Raw genomic sequence first — 16819 nt, forward strand, 5'->3', positions numbered from 1 at the left:
TCAGTAAACCTCACTTTCCAGGAAGTAAATGCAACATTCTCAGAAAGACCTTCATACTCGAAAGACATCACAAGCCCTTGAGGTATTCCATAATGCTTAAAATGCAACATGAACTACTCCATAATCTTTATACCTTTTGTATCACAGCTACTGGAAATCTGTACAAAAGTGGCAGGATAGAAAGGGTCTGCCTTACCAATGTCGGTGGCTGATTTCTAAGCCTCTAGTTCAACTTGGACTTTATATTGGAAGGTCAATGCGACATTCTGTTGCAAAAAGTCTCACAAAATCATTTGAATGATACATCATTTACATGTAATGTGTACTGTACAATATTGGCTTCGAATCCCTATCAGCATTTTCAACCTTTTCCTTGTTGAAATGCATAATCTATAATGTATCATAATAATGATTATATTTTGAATATGATTATTTTTGTACAAGGGTGTATAATCAAATGGCAAGAAACTGTCTCTATTGCTTTCATTTTTATCTTCATGGGAATCACTAATCTCTTGCTAAACATAATTTCTTAATGTTAAAAAATACATCTGCCTTGCATATTAATACCACATTCTGTCATATCATAAACAAATTGCAGATGAAGTACATGTATCTACAATTCCAGTCCACCTTTGTTTATGCATTTTCAAACATTTATTTATTGATTGATTTCTCCAGTATTTTTAAGTGAAGCCTTGTACAGTCATGTTTTCCCCTAGTAGCGATAACGAGCACCGGTGGGTAAAAGTTAACATGTTTTCCAAGAAATGGTAGAATGTGATTTACACAGATACAAGCTTGGTACGTAAACAAACCAAGATGGTCCTCAATAACTGTCACTGTTTTTCCCAGAAACCCGACAGTGAAAAGCAATTTGATGACAGAACAAGTTAATTTCTTGTTTCTCATTATTACTAGCAGAAAAACAATGGGGCAAGCATACAACAGAAATTTAACGGGCATCCTGTGATGTACCCAAATGTTACCACAAAATTAACAAGTCATTTTCAGCTTCTAATCCATGAATTAATGGAGCAATTGATTCATATTCTGAATATATTGATTGTGATGTTTTAACATTTTCTTTCAAATTAGTAATAAATCAAGCAGACAGTCTGAGAGCCAATAAGCTATCTGAAATATCTGTATGTCAGTCTCTCTATATGATACATTATAATAATTGTAAAATACACTGTACAAAATGCAATACAGTAACATAATAAAAACTCAAATAAGCCAGAAAGACAAGCCTACAATTGCATCCTGTATATAATGTACATCCTGCTTCATGTAATTAGCCATATAGAAATCCCTGAATTGCTTGTTAATTGCTCCCCCCACACACAATTTCACATGAACAATCTTTCTGCCAGAATTAATTCCTATACCAACTAGCAGGTGCCCAACACATTTGTTTATAAATGTAAAGGTTAGGGGTGACCAGGCTAAAAACATGTGCACGTCATGTATGTGTTGTAGCAAAGCATTCCACTATTAGCTTATGAAGAAACCAAATACGCTTGGTCTCATCCATGCAGCATCAAACGTTAAACTTAAAGGCAACCAAAGCAATATTAGGGCCAAATAAATGGAAATAAACAAAATGCTGAAATCTTTATGGAAGTAATATTTAGTAACATTGTTTAATTAGCACATTTGCGTAATAACTCCATACTTTGAGCATTTTAAAACCACGCAAAATCGTGCCGTACCATGATCCCCTTAGTTTCGCGAGCCTACAAAAACCCCTCTCACATCACATCAACGTCGTATTTTTGCATCATGGACGGTGCTATATATTGTGATATTGTTGTTTGAACTAATCATGCATAGAAATGACTAGATAAATTGACTTTTAAAATTTCAATTTTTGGGCCCTAATATTGCTTGGGTTTCCTTTAACATGTTGCGTTCGACCTGCTGTACCTTTACCTTTAGCAGGAATGTTGGGAACAGTGAGGTCAACGGTCAAGGAGGGTCTATACAACAAAAGGTCCCCTGAGTTATGTAACAAATGAAAACAGTTCTCACCTGTTGGACAACACAATGATTGCCTAAAAGCCTTTAACCAGGTCATATTACCACACCGCCATCTTTAAATGATCAAAACACAGAGTAAACTGAATGTAGAGACTGGATGTACAAAGTACAAAAATACAAAATTTCTAACATTTTATATTCATTTACAAGAGAAATGTAAGCCCCAAACAATCTAGACTACATGTCCGTATGCACATATCATTTGATGAAAAGTGGAAAATGACAAAATGTAGGACAGGGCAGTCATAACAGGAAAACCAGGTCATCAACCTTTGCCTCAAGCAAGGACATTGGAAAGGAATGTCCTTGCTGCATTTGTATGCAGAGGGCATCACAAGTAAGTTGGTGTTCTCTGCGGCACAGAGCAAGAGACCTGTCCTCCATTTTGAAGAACACAATATCTTTTTTTTGTTGACATTACTGTCACAAACTGACACACATTTCTCTACATCATATCTTCCCCCTCTCCAACAAATAGAAGGCAAATATTCAAGGTCTAAATATTCAAGGTCGTGCAGCTGTGTTCTCTAAACACTGTCCCTAGAGTTTAAGGTCATTCATAAGATTCATTTACATATCAGAGTACATTGCCTAGAATGATATTAAGGGCCCATCATTTGGGGTCGATCATTTTTGTCCAATCAGACATGTATTTTTCCATTTCAAGTCTATTTTCTGTATCAGAGTAATTTATTTGCATCAACATCTGATATGAAGAATTCTGTCTTAAAGTTTTGTGCTGAAGATTATTGTTATTGTCTAATGAATCAGTGCTTGAATAAAGACGAGAATACCTTGCAATTTTGTTTGTACCAATTGAAAATAAGTCACTTTCATGTTGATCTTCCAGTTTGACATAATTTTAATTCTTTTAAATCTCAGAACTGTGTCATGTTTATGCAATAGTTTGCTGTGTGTCAATTAAGTTGCATACAATACTGCCCTCTGCAACAAACATGTTGAAATTAGCCTTATCAGAAAAAGTCATGTTAGCACCTCTATTAGGGAGGCACCCTGACAGCAAGGCTGCAACAATGGTTATTTTGTATTCGCAATGAGTGTGCGATAAGTCTGATGCATGCTATATAGCGTCTTCAGTCTCATGATAGAAGTCATCAGACAGGAAACTCAACATCCTGGGAGGGAAACCATTTAGGCGCACTTTAGACCTACAATGTTATAAGGTCGTACGATCATCGTCGTAGGCGACGGTTTTCTTTAGACACACGGTCAGGAAATATCATGGGACCCCCGCGGCGCAGAATTCCATTGATGTGCGCGTGTGACTCAAAGTGAACTCTTGCGCTCAAATTCAAAATGGCGGGGGAACCGCTTGTTTCCGTCAAAAGATGAAGCTTTTACTGACTTTGCAACAACTGTTGCCCTGCAGATGAGACGTTGAGAACGGTGCTCAACAAAGAAAGAGATTGAGGCTGGTACAGAGACGGACGGGATCTAACCCGAGTTCCTGGCCGCCGCCGGGGATGTCCCGGGGATCGAGGAATAGGGGCATACTAGAGAAGTAGCCACTGGTAGCAGGGCGTCGCGCCGGAATAACTGGTTTCGGATGAGAAAAATATGTTTTCATTGCTAACTGCATGCATATTTACAAAGAAAACAATAGAAACTTTCCTTCCCGGACAGGAAACAGCACGCTGTAGGCTTATTAGCATATCACCCACTTCCGTTGCCGGCGACGATTCTTCTTTAGACGAGAAAAAACAGCCACAGGCCCCCCCGCTGAACGTCGTGCGACTGGGTCCGAGGTGGTCGCACGACAATTCGAGGATTTCCCGTTTATTGCCGTCGCACGATTGTTTTGATCGTCTTTAGACGGCCAAAAAATACCGTCGCCGGCGACGTCGCCCACGACGATGATCGCACGACTCTAAAATGTCGTAGGTGTAAAGAGGCCCTAAGTCTCCCTCTGGGGTTCCTGTGGCACAGGTGCTGACAACTGTGACAGGAACCTCAGCAGGAGACCAAAAGGATTCCTCCTGGCACCACCTGTGGAAGTTACTGTAAATGCATTTAAGTTTGTGTGGTTTTCACTTTGCGTTAGGGAGAAAATGGAGTGTTTGCATTTGAAACAATAGTAGCGCTACAGTTGGCAAAGTGGGCAAAAAGTTTTGTGGTGTTTTTTTGTAACTTCACGCTGAAAGTTCACCGTGAAAACCGCGAACATTTCTGCATTTAAAGGAAAGGATAACTGTCACAAATCCAAATGAAAGGACTTGATTAAGGATATTCCAAACTAACCTTACCCTTCAACATATCAAATGGACTAGTCTAAACCAGCCCCCCCCCGACCAAAAATCATGTTACAACTTATGGGACAAAATTACATTTTGTTTAAAAAGGATTGAAAGGAAAATTTTCAATATGGAATTATACCCCCCTCCCCCTTTCAGCCCTTTCATGGTAGTGGGAAACATCACTGCGCCCATCCCCCAAGTAATTTTTGGATCAGCCCTTATAAACAGCTGACTCGTGTCACAAGGGCACATGTAAACACTGTCTGTGCTCTTTAACAAGTGTTTTCTGATCAATCTTCCTCAGATTGCAGTGTGGAAACAAAAAAAGGACTGGACACACTGACCATTAGCACTTTGCATTTCAATATCATTCACAGACTGATATTATATTAAGATTTAAGGACCTTCTCCACGTACATATACTAGTCACTAAAGACACATGTATTGATTGAAATGTCAATACAGTACCTTTAAGTTCATCCAATTTAAAAAATGTGACTGATCCAGTATCAGACTATTTAAATGCAATAATGCATTTTATGTCTTTCAGAAAGATACCTGTAAGTGATAAAGAAACACAAACTGCTAGAAAGTACACTAAATCTGAAAAAAATAGTGATATCATTGTGATTTACAAATTATTTTCATGGTAGATAATGTTGAAGTTTCTCTAAAAAAACATCTTATACAAGTAGGATCTTACGGTAATTGGGAAGGAATAAAAAGGGGGGGGACTACCCTTTACTAAAAAGAAGACATGTACATGTATTTCTTCTCAAACTGTCAACTGTGATTTAGAATAATTAGAAATCCCTTGATCTTTGCTGCCTACCATCTCTCTCTCTCTCTAACCTTGGGATTTTTCAAGGTCACACCCTTAACTGACGTGATAAACCGGTCACCTGACTATTCTTTACGTAACTGTCATGATGTTGACGGGTCCTTGATCTATTTCTCAAAAGCCTTGAAGTTCGTCAAAAGACCAAAAGAAGCAACAACCATTGTATTCATGCAACCCTGACATACATTTGACGAATCAATACAATAGTGAGAATACCAAAATGGCTTAAATGATGCAAAATGTTTCAAAGCTTAACCCTCTTTCACCAAGGCCTACATTTGGGATATCAGAACTCCATGCAAACACTTCAAACTGTCTGTCAACATTTGGGGTTAACAAACATGCCTTTCCTACTGTAGCAACCCTGAAGTCGCCGGGAAGTATGTAGGTTAGCGTGCGGGCAAACAGATGACATGCGTCACGAGAAACCGTGTTTGATGAAGATTCTAGGTTACCAGTACGCCGGGGCACAAAAAATGCAGGGCAACATGAAGTACGAAAGAAAGCATGATCATAGCCAATGTGTGTGTGTGCCATTCATGCCAAGGAATAATACCGGTACCCATAATGATAATAATAATAATGTCTGTTATGACAATATCTATTTGAACTGGCATTGAGCTTTGGGACAGCTGCAGTTCTCAGAAACAAGGATATGTTATTGTTCAAAACATAACTTGTACTTTCACTAAATTGTATTCAAAAGGTAAAAAAAACATAAGCTTCAAGAATGGAAGGTTAAAAATTGCAAGACTTGTACAGTATCCAATGTTTGTCTTTCAAAGACGATTGTCAAAAACTTCAAACATTAATAAACAATTAAGGACCCACTCCTCCTTCATGGCATGTACAGTGGGGTCTTCGGGTTATGCATCAAACCCCGCGTGTATCCCCGCGGGTTTTTGCGTGTATACCCGCGGGTTTTTGCGTGTACCCCCGCGGGGTTTTGCGTGTACCCCCGCGGGTTTTTGCGTGTATCCCCGCGGGTTTTTGCGTGTACCCCCGCGGGTTTTTGCGTGTATACCCGCGGGGTTTTGCGTGTATACCCGCGGGCCGTCGGTTTGTCCCGCAGCCCGATCTGCTGTGTGAGACCTTCAGTCTAGAACGCACCAGCGCCGCTTTGTACCACGTTGTTTCGGGTAGATTTTGCATTAATTTTCACGAGCGGACTCTAGAGCAGATTGACAGCCGACTCTGTAGCACATACGGTAAAAATAACAGAACAAATAAACACTAGTGGCGTTATTCCACCAAGATGTATTTTTTTATATATCATAAAAAAGGTATTAATAAATTCACCTCAAATCTCTACCTCAAATCATGATGTGTCCGATGATGCGACGCGGACGCCTCGCTGCCGCGGCTAGCGTCAGGGCCACCCAAAGGCAAAGAAAATGGCATCACATGGTAGCGGTATTATGTACTTGTACTCATAATAGTGTACGTTTAATCTACGTTTAATCATTGTAGACGCTACTGTAAATAGAATAATTTGTAAGCTCATCTGTGTTGGTAGTAATCATAATACTAATATTAGAATAATTTGTGTTTGTCTGGTAATCTTCCGGCAAAGATAAACTATCTTAGCATAACAATAACAAATTCGAGCTCCGAACAAAATGCTATCGGAATGATCGTCAGGGAATGACCCGTACGGCTCCTGTAGTCGTGCAAAGTCCTGGAGGTCCCACTACCAGGTACACAAGGCACACGGCACGGGAGAGGCATGTCTATTTTTTAATATCTTCCTTCGGGCTGTGTTCGAGCTTGAAGCTCCGCACCGCTATCATGGGAACCGATACCGCTTCCGCATTGAAAACTGGAACGTGACCTGTTTATGCAAATTTGGAGGTTCCTAAAGTTTGACGCACGAAGCGCAAACACCATGGCACGGGGCATGTTCCTTTGTCATGTTGTCGAATAAGGATTTTAGTGCAAACATGAGATCTGCATCATTGCGGTCGGAAATAGATAGATATGATGGTCGTTTTACGCGTTTACTGAGTATGTAACTTGTGCAGATACCAGTGGGATAATTTGTAGCAAAAATTGAACCTCCCGAATTTGTAACTTGAACTGGTCTGGTCCAGACCCCATGTGGATTCGTGCACGGCTCAGTTTGATTGACACATGGGCGGCGAGGCGCGGTTTCTTTGACGGCATGTTTTCAAAGAAGCCGACCGCGTTGATTGTAATAGCATTCTGAACGTTGTTTTTTTCTTCTCCGCCCTGTGTTAACATGTAATTATTTTTTCATTGTTTGTTCTACCTGTCATAAACAGTTTCGGAGAAATCGAAATATATATCGGCTTGGTGTGGGTGTAAATGATCCACGCGATCTGAGTACTAGTATATGTGGTAATATTGTCGTATGAATCCCGTACTATATTGAAATGCTTTAATTCTTAGTTATTGTTTTCTTTTTCAGATAAAATTTCCCCGGAAGTGCCGAATTGGACCATCGCCGAACTATTTTACCAGTTATTTTGTGTGCAATTGTCTTTTTTTCATGTTTTTTGACTTTGAGTTATTTCTTACATACAAGTCTGTACTTAATTCACCGCAACCCTTGACTGTTTATTATAAACGGAACTATTTCTGAAACATCCAACTAACAGCTATTCACTAACACGTTCATGTTCTTTGAATTATTACTAACATACGTTAAGTAACTTTCCGTCTGTCGCAATTATCAAACCAAACTAATCACGACTAAAGGCTAATGTTACTTCTGTAGTAACTTACCAAAAAAGTCACGACTGCAATGTTGAACCAAGGATGTTATAAACTTGGTCGAGCTGGTACCCGAATGGTCCAAAGATTTTGGAGCATACCTCTAGCAGCGCCTTGGCTGTTGTCTCACCAGTCGCAAAAACGTCCCACTCCTGGAACAGCAGCTGCCGAATGATGATCGATGATCCTGGTATAAACTTACCTTCCGTCACCCCTGTATATGCTGTGACGTAGTGTGTACATGACATTGTGTTGTTGACAAACAACCCAAGCACAAGTGAAGCAGGTAGAAGAGGAAACATCATTCAACAACCCATAACAGTTGTCAAACATGTTAGAAAGTTTACATAGAAGAAGTTTAATGTTATTTACGATAAGTACAAGCGCCAACACAATTTGAACAGATATGCAACGGAACTTTGAAAGGAAAACAACATTTGTGTTTTGGGTCTGTTTCATATCATCATTTTGAAATCAAGAAATGACGAGAAATGTTTCAGCAATCATTGCCTTCTATCTGTACTTGATGTGATCAAGACGTCTAAATCGTCGAAACGCCGAATGTATTCCCTGTGGAATGGTTGAGTCGATCCGATGACCATGAACGGCCCACAAGAGCTCCGACGGAAACAGGTAGATCTTGTTGGTCGCCCAGCTGCACTCTCGACGGCCCAAGAGCTCCGACGGAAACAGGTAGATCTTGTTGGTCGCCCAGCTGCACCCTCGACGGCCCAAGAGCTCCGACGGAAACAGGTAGGTCTTGTTGGTCGCCCAGCTGCACCCTCGACGGCCCAAGAGCTCCGACAGAAACAGGTAGGTCTTGTTGGTCATCCAGCTGCACTCTCGACGACCAGCAGTGTAATTCCACGGAAGCCGGCAGATGGAAACCTGAATCATAGCTTAGAAAAGTAGCTACTGATGTCTATTCACTCACTACATTGTTGTATTCGTATTAACTTAATTAATCATAAGGCCACAGCAAGTAATTTTTATGGATGACATCAGCGCGCTCATTAATTTTCGCCTGATTTCGAAATAAAAAACAAGATATTTCATTGCCCTCCGACGGTGCTCAACATGCAAAAAATTGGCAAATATGTCGTAAACGTAGACAGTCTAAGGTGTTTCATTGCATATGAATACCCAGTGTAGTTCCTGCCCATGATGGTACAAAAAGCTCTTTTCTGCATTTGTTGTAGTTAGTCTATTGAGGTGTATACACATCTACAAGGACATGTTTACATTAAATCAAGGAGGTTTTATATCATATATGAAACCTCATTGGTTGAATACAGGAATAAAAGACCTGTTGGTCATGATATCATATTTCGTTGCCTCAATTCTTGTTTAATAAGTCTTATGATCTCAAAATTTGAAAATATAGGAATCTTGTTTTTTTTGGCTCGCCTTGTTTTTTTTTCGCCCTATCTCATTAATTTTGGAGTCTGCGGAGGATGTCATCCATAAAATTTACTTGCTGTGGCCTAAGGCCTGATAGCGTATAGCCTTCATCAACGTAAATAACTTATCCATAAATATATACTCCAGTAACTCCCGCCATTTGTATTTATTTCGCAGTCAAAAATCCTTGATCAGAACTTTTTTAACTTACTTATACTATCGCATAGCCCACGATAGAGACATTTTGCACGTCTGTATTGACTTTGATGATAGACATCCGTCCGAACCGATAAAAGAGGACCGACATGTGTACTGTCAATCACAACCATAGCAACAGCCAGGCTGGGGGGACTGACTCTACTGTCGCAGTGGATGAGATTCGTTGTTAACTTTTCTAAATCAACTAGGCATAGGGTACATTCCTGTTTTATCGATACTCTTTATCATTACTTATCTTTATTACTTATTTATATGTTACACACACTCTTCGCTATTGATCATGAGTCAGCACGTGTGTACGAAGACCCGCCGGCGCCCTGTGTCAAATTACTGAAGTTTCAGCTGGCGGACACAGGCAAGCGCAAGCCTAAAACCTTGAGATTCGAAAATCCAACTTGGTGGTCGATCAACTAGTATTCTATTTCTGTCAAACCTGTTTTTAAATGGAACCGATACAAAATTACAATGCTCGTATCGATGCTTGTGAAAATTCGAAAATATCAGGCTAAGATCTACAGGGGCGTGTTTGACTCTTTCTCGTCGGCGTGCGAGTTTTTACAGGTGACTAAAGGGAGTTGTTCATTACTGCATAAAATGACCGTCTTGGGCGGCAAGTGCAAGACAGAAATCGATCTCGGTAAAATCTGATATTTTTCTGCTATAAAGTATAATATGATCTCTTACCAGCCTACGTTGATCCGTATAAGGGGGAAAGTTTACATTGGAATCTCCTAATTAGCATGACGATTTTGCGGCGTCAAAATCAAGAACGGATCAATATCCTTGACCATGATGCCATTTTCTCTCAGACAAAACCTTTAGTAAATGCCAATCTAACAAGTCTGGTCGTCGTAGAGCAATGAAAGTCCCACCCAGTCTCTGACCGGGATCAGGAGCCCGGAACGCAGTGATAAAAGTGTCCGAGGTCGGCAACGAAATCTACGCTGAAAGAAAATCAATTAGTCTTCAACATGTATGACTCAAAATCTGATTATTGCCAATCTCTTATTTGTCTTTCTTTTTTAGAACCGCGAACGTAAACACTATCGTCCCGCCGCACTCATGTCAACGCAAGCTGCGTAACCAACTTTGTTGGGGTCAACAACCTCATGCGCACCGCTTGGAAAAAAAAGAAAACTGGCTTCTTCCGATCAATCACTCACTGTATCCAAAGACATCATAAAATGTCCTTGCCGTATCCAACGTTACTGTTGTTACGGTACGGACACGCAAGCTCATTATAAACCGGTACCGAAATCTCCGTAAAGAAGTGTCCACCGGCCCAAAAAAATTGTCGCCGTGAAATGTGACCGATGAACACAAAATACAAATGGCTGCGAGGATATTCCATCGGCGCTCAACAGATCGTCCGTGACCGTGAGTTCAGAAGCGCCGATGGCCTGAAGGTCTCACACAACGTTTTCCGCCTTGCGGGTTCCGTGACACAATTTTTACCCCGCGGGTGTACACGCAAAAACCCGCGGGGATACACGCAAAAACCCGCGGGTGTACACGCAAAACCCCGCGGGTGTACACGCAAAAACCCGCGGGGATACACGCAAAAACCCGCGGGGATACACGCAAAAACCCGCGGGGATACACGCAAAAACCCGCGGGGCATTGATGCATAACCCGAAAGCCCCACTGTATATTGTAAAACATAACTGAAAAAAGTAATATACTTGCAGTTTGCTGTTTACACATATACAAATGTACAACTATATATAATGATTTGCCGTAGTTGTAACATGTGCCATTAGCGAGCTTCCGTAAAAAGGTTATTGCACCCAGTACCAGCAGATAATCTACACACTGCATCCGGTATATTTTGTTTACACAAAATGTTTTAACTCCATAAGATGTGTGGATGTTGTTCCTTTCTTTACGTGAGGTTTGCAGGTGAAGAATGACTACAATGTAAATGTGGCCAAAAATTCTTTCTATGCACCTAACTTTTTTGGTTGGGTGCACCAGGGCACCTATTCCCAAAAATGAATTTCAAGCCCTTTGGAATATTTCATGTCCCTTGCCAGCAGTGGAGGAAAACAAAGTAACCAGAAACACAACATTTTTTCCCAAGGCCTGAGCACAGCAGGGTCCTGCCTGGTGTGATGGAAGATGGTACTGAGTAAGGCCAGGAAAGCCTTATAGATGGACCTAACCAAAGACTGGGCAGCACGGGACCAAAGAACACCATCAAAGACATTCGGACTCTTCAATAGCCTTCCATCACCCTGTGTGTAGTCTCTCTAAAAGGTCTGAAGTAAGATTTTCACACGTAGACGTAGGAATGATGATGTTGGAGAAGGTTTTGGATGACACCTGTGCTAGTGAAGGTGCCTATACATGGACTTGTAATTTTTCGTAAGGGTTAGCCAGTTATACAACTACAAAATAAATGCTTCTAGATAAGCTTAAGGCCATTCCAAAGTCATTCCTTCTTCCTGATTTAAGAAAAATACTCCGGGAAACGAATCAACCCTAAAATGTCACACAAACAGTTGAAGAAAGTCCTTGAGTCTTCTTATTAGATGTCCCATTCATTAAAGTATTGTAAGTTCAAATTCATTGTAAGAAATATTAACCAGCCTTGTATGTTGACCTTCAATGTGATTCTGTGGTAGCATTGAGGTTTTGCTATGGTGGGGTGGCTGTGGCTGCATGTGTGTTTGATGTAAAAAGCATTAGTCGAAAAGCTGTGGATGGATGTTCATGATTTTCCTCTTTATTTTCATTTTGCCCTCCCACTCTATTTCTTTCCTTGTAAGAAACACGAAACTGAAATTGCTATGGCACAATTTTCCTCAGGACATGGTGTTTTTTTGCAAATGAATCATTTAAAAAAAAAGGTGTGGCAATACCACAGAAAGCCTTGACGCTTGGTATGACATTTTCGCACATTTTCTAAAAACTCTCATAATGTCATATTTCAATCTTACGCCTTTAGGTAAATGTTAAAAGGGTTGCGGTACTAAGCTAGATCATCCTGACAGCACGACAACCTTTCACTGTTTTAATGGTGGTGCAGCAAAACCAATGGAATTCTGGAACAGAATCAACTTGATGTAACAAAGAGTAAAGAGGCATCCATTCATTACAACTACAAGTAAGATTTTCCTACGAAATATCTCTAACAAAATAGAACCTGATCATTACTGAATGTAACATGTCTTGTATATGCTGGGCCCCCTTGAAAATCAACTTTTACAAATCAAAGGGGCAACCCAGCCATCTTGTGACGAGATAGATAAATAGATAATACTGATTTGCTTCAAACTGCAATTAGAGCAACATCATGTGAGTATATGAATGGTTGAGATGTGACAAGTCTTTTGGTGTGATATAGCCAGCCACCTCTGGTCTGCAAAGCTGGTGTGTTACGCCATTAAAGTCACTAACCATTTCAGATTCAGACATCTTTCAGTCATTTCTCAAGTTAATGTGTAAAGATTCAAGTCAATTTATTCTAATGAAGGTCTCAGTGAAAATGAATTGGAACAAGATTGGCAACATAAAAAGATGTTGCCATGGCGACGGTGGAATTGTTAACGTTTTCGTTTTTAGCCCACATGCAAATAAGGGCCTCACATAAATCATATCAGTCGATCACCTTCTCTACCAAAATAACACAAGTAGTCCAATGTATGAAAATCTTGTTTTCACAAAAAAAGATATCGTAGCATTTCCTCATAGATAATGTAAATGAGGCCCTCTATGCAAGATTTGTGTCTAATAGTCGCCACATTTACTTAACTTCCAAATGGTTCAAAAATGAAATCCCCATCATTTACCACTATGGATTTATAGTATTTTGTCATTAATTATGCAAATTAAGTATTTATTTGCATAATTGATATCTATCGATATTTATCTCTTTCTCAGTTACATACATGTATGTCATGTGTTTGAGAGTCCTATAATAAAATGCAGCTGACTTATTAACTGTCCTCATTAATTATGCAAATTAGATATTGATTTGCATAATTGGCACATGATTATGTAAATCATCACTTAAGCTATCTACACAACAAAAATTATGATGATCCGTCATCCACTTCTTGCGTTATTCTCTTTCAAAGTTTGAGTCAAAATCAGCTCCTGCAGTTCCAAAAAAGGCCACTAGAGGGTCCAAATCTACAATACATATTTTCCTAACAAAGAGCTATCCACCACTTAAAAATCATGACTATAGCATGTTCAAAAGACGAGATTTGAAAAGTGAAAGTTCCTCTGCATTACCATAGAAAGTCGCTAGGGGGCCCAAAATCCAATCATTTCAAGGTCTCCCACAGACCTACCCACGTACAAAATATGAAGACAATACATCCAGGCATTCTTGAGTTATCGTCCCATGGACTTTCACATTCCTGTACAATTCCTAGAATTCTTGCAATCTGCACACAATATAGTAAAAATTTGGCTCGCCCCTGAGGCGTCGCCAAAAAAGCTTATGACCCTTAAGGGAGAAATTTGGTCAATGTAATACATGTGTTACATAATAAATTAATCTTTCAGAACATTAGATAATCGCATTTTGGCTTGTTATCATGTTTACTAATCAAATGTCACAAGGGAACAATTGATGTGGCCTTACACATGTTGCATGTTGTTTCTGCCTATTTGTAGGTTCTTATTTGGCATAAAGGGTATCTAATGACTACCAGTACCAGTAGTACCATGACCTTTTATCAACCACCTCTTGTAAGCCCATGACTGATATTGATAATGTAGGATGTCTAGAGAACATTACAATTTACCAAGTGTGCTACATGGCTTGTACAGCCTTATTTTCTATTCAAATTTTAACCAGAAGTTAACATCTACTAACATAATTCCACCAGGGTATACATAATTCCGCCACCCTGATAAGATACAAAAAGGTGAAAAACAGATCTCCAACCCAACGTCCCCCAGTATGCACTCCTGTATATCTAATCTGTACATACCTGGGGGGGTGCTGCACTAGAGATCTCTCAAACCCAGGCCACTGTTTTTTTAAGTGGCGGATCTATGTAACCCGGCAGATTAATGTTAATGTAGGTTACATTATGTACTTGGAAGTTACACACATAGTGGAAAAGCTGTTGTATATCCGATATGAGCCATTGGGTCTAAATTTCCAGGCACTGAAAAAAATGTACAGGGAAATAGTAACACCTGTTTCAAACAGACTGATGTTTGGAACATAAGTCACGAGGTCAAGGTCAAGTAGCCATAAAATCCCTTTATGCTCCACATTTTTGCTTGCACATGTAACAATGGGCCTAAAAACACTTCAACAGAAGGGCACAACACACAGCATTTTACACAAATTATGACAACACTAAAGACATAAAGACTTGCCTAGCTGGCATTGGAAGTCTATCGACCTCCACCCCCCTCCCCCTCCTTCAAAAGAAAAACACTGGCATCCAAGTCTGAAGGTCCAGGCTTAGATAAGACCCAAAGTTTGTACATTGGTCACAAGTCAAGGCTGTTGACCCCCTCAGTCAGTGACCCCCTCCTGGATGCATATCAACAGTTCGCTGGTCTTGTTTGCCTGCTATATCGTAAAATATCGAACGCCAGACAAGTACCCCCGTCAAGAGGCCCTGCATCTCTACCTTTTGACCCAGTGCGTTAGTGCTTCTGGCCGAATGCGAGGGCACGGTTCGTCTGGACATTGCTTCATGATAACCTTAGATGAAATCTCGTAAAGTGCTTGTGGGTCTGAAATACCACAACGGACATCTGTTTCTTGCAAACATCTGAGTTGGCATTTGTGACGAAGTCCAGTTACTCTGGGGACAAAACTGTTACATGTTCCACTTGCATTATGACTGAATGGCTGGTGAAGAGGAAGTATCCATGAAATGGTAACATCAGCACGAGTGATCAAAAGTCATTTTTATAGTCCAAACACAAATGTACATCTTGATATCAACTTGTTGAATGTAATATATTTGTAAATTCTAAGCACCAGAAAGCCTTTGGGACCAACACCAAGTCTGTGAAATAGAGAGATCAACTTTTTATCTTGACAAAATACAAATCAGTCCCCTGTAAAAGTAACAGCAGATGCACTTGAAGATAAATCAGGCGTCTTCTCTGCCCCAAGGAACGTCCTGAGTTTTAGCAGGCCCCCTCGCCGCGTCGCCTTTCAAAGTCGCCGCTGCCCCGTCGAATTATCACTCAGCATCCGGAGGCAGCTATGCCAACCTCATAAAACTGTAAAGTGTGAATAAAGCCGCGGATTTACGACGCCATATTGTTGCCCACTGCGTACAGTCTGTGTCTATATACAGAGTGATAGTCGGGGAGATATCTGTGGGCAGGAGTCAGCTGTCCAGTTTACACAAACGCGTTCTTGTCTGATGAGACGTCGGGGGTCACCGTGGGGTGACAATATATCGTACAGCCCACACAATCTCTGGGCAACGTGTACATGTAGTGTACATACAATTCCTTCTGTGTTAGATACCATCACGAGACTTATAGACACTTGTAACAGAGTTGGTGTCCCACTTTCTGATGAGTACATCTTCAAGGATTGTGGTAAGACAGTCACAGTATAGAACACTCTAACAATCTTGTGTTTTGTTTATTTGTTTGTTTGTTGTTGTTGTTATTTCATCTTAAAAAACTTCCAAGACTAACAGGTACATCAGTAAGATGTCATGAACTCAAAGACCTAAGAATTTAATTTTCTTTACTTATCTAAAACTTTCTTTACCTATCACTGCAGGACATATATAAATGTCATATTTGAAAACAGAAAAGTACAACAGGGCATAACAAAGGACAATGGTTACAAATGTTTAAATCAAGGCAAAATTGACCGTGCACTGCACTATTCAGAATTAAAATCCCTTTTGGCGAGACTAACTTTCTATCTATTATAAACAAGAATAAATGCCAAGTATTAAGTAACAAACTTCAGGGTTTCTACAGAGCACACAACTTGAAAGAACAGTGACCGACAGTAATTCTTGCCTCAAACGACAGCACTAAAGCCTTGATTGGTCTGTACACAGTCAAGCTGTGATTGATTTAATGCGGTGTAGATTAGCCTTGACTGAACATCTGTTTGTTATCATTTGTCAGGAGAGAGCACAAAAGGTGGGGAGTGAAGTGAAAGATATCTAGGCCAGGGTAAAGAGTGAGACGGCTCGCAGACAAATTATTCAGACGTGATGGACAGGTTGGAAGAGAGACAAAAGAAGAGCCCTTGATGTAGTCTCCAAAATTCAAGAGACTGTGAATCGTCTGAGCAGCAAAAAATGTGACAACATTGGCTTAACGGGATGGACCATTTCAATCATAGGGGAGTTTGAGCCAACATTGAAGG

The 16819-nt window shown here is 40.2% G+C and overlaps 1 protein-coding gene and 1 long non-coding RNA gene across 4 annotated transcripts in view; one reads left to right on the top strand and one right to left on the bottom strand.

The window, feature by feature from the left end:
* Positions 1-16819, bottom strand: part of LOC136432680 (serine/threonine-protein kinase SIK3-like) — a 57415-nt gene that overhangs the window by 36440 nt on the left and 4156 nt on the right. The window lies entirely within an intron of this gene.
* On the top strand, positions 6456-10430 carry LOC136432679 (uncharacterized). The gene is made up of 2 exons (XR_010755557.1): positions 6456-8844; positions 9362-10430. It is a non-coding gene; the product is annotated as an uncharacterized lncRNA (long non-coding RNA).

Source organism: Branchiostoma lanceolatum, chromosome 4 (assembly GCF_035083965.1).
Source record: "Branchiostoma lanceolatum isolate klBraLanc5 chromosome 4, klBraLanc5.hap2, whole genome shotgun sequence".
Lineage (NCBI taxonomy): Eukaryota > Metazoa > Chordata > Leptocardii > Amphioxiformes > Branchiostomatidae > Branchiostoma > Branchiostoma lanceolatum.